This window comes from Oryza sativa, chromosome 2 (genome assembly GCF_034140825.1).
Source record: "Oryza sativa Japonica Group chromosome 2, ASM3414082v1".
NCBI classification, from domain to species: Eukaryota; Viridiplantae; Streptophyta; class Magnoliopsida; order Poales; family Poaceae; genus Oryza; species Oryza sativa.
Window position 1 is genome coordinate 2,366,282 of NC_089036.1, and position 1,219 is coordinate 2,367,500.

Sequence of the window (1,219 nt, forward strand, 5' to 3'; positions counted from 1 at the left end):
ACCCCCTTATAAACAAGGCATGGACTCCCCAGCGACCCCCGTGGGCTTATCTCCGCCACTTCTCAGTCTGATGCCCCGCAATGAACCATGCTATACAAAAGATAAAGCCGTTGCCCATGCTGGCTTGTGGTTGGCACGGTTAATGTTTCACAACCGAAACTCGTGAACCGGTCCTTAATTGTCATGAGCACGACCATCAAAACCATGTGCTCACAACCCACCATTTCCAGGTTTTAGTTGGCACATTAATTAATTAACCAATCACGATTGACCATCGTGAACTATCATTTAGCCATCATTAAATAATAGTGAGTCATAAGTTATCCCAATAGTGAGCTAATGTTTCTAAGAAGGGCTAAGCAATTATATCTAATATCTAGTTGAACCAATATAAATAAAGCTCAACTAGTCAAATTATAATAACCCAAAGGATCAAGGAATAAAGTAATCAAGAACAAAAAGGCTATAACAATGAATAGGTTAATTCCACCCAATGACATTCAAAAATAAATGCAATAGTTGAAAAGAAACAATAGCTTTAAACAGGATCAACATGCTCAAAGGGTTGTTTGGGATCTGTGTGACTTGCCTTGCTGGCCTTGGAACTCTTCAAACTCTTCTCCGGCGAAAACGGACTCTCCGGAAACGACGGAATCTAAGCAGAAAAGAGCAAAATCACCAAAACAGCACATAAACAAGCATGAACAGTACATGTGGATATTTTTAATATGTAGACCTCAATTTTAGAAAAATTTAGAGACTTGAACCAACTAAATCGGAGCTAAGATGAATTAGTTATGAATTTTTGAAGATTAAATCGGATTAAAACACTTAAATTGATTTTAATTGAATTATGACGCAATAATGAATTATTTTTGAAAAGGAAAAGGAGGATTATTGCGTCAGCGGGCTAGGGTTTCGGTGGACCGGGCGCACGGCGGCGGTTCACGCGAACGGACGGCCGAGATCGATCCATCCAAAATGGACGGCCGAGATCGATCGGTCCACGACCGGCTCACGGCGGACAGCCACGATGACGTCAGCGATGACGTCACCACCGGCGGCGGCGGCTCGGCGGCTCGGGCTTGCAAGCTCGCCGGCGAACGACGGCACGGCGGCGCGAACAGAAGGCACCAACGGGTAGCGGACGGCACGGCGAACTCACCGGCGACCAAAGCGACGGCGGAAGACCAACGGACGGCGACGGCGACGAAGAAGA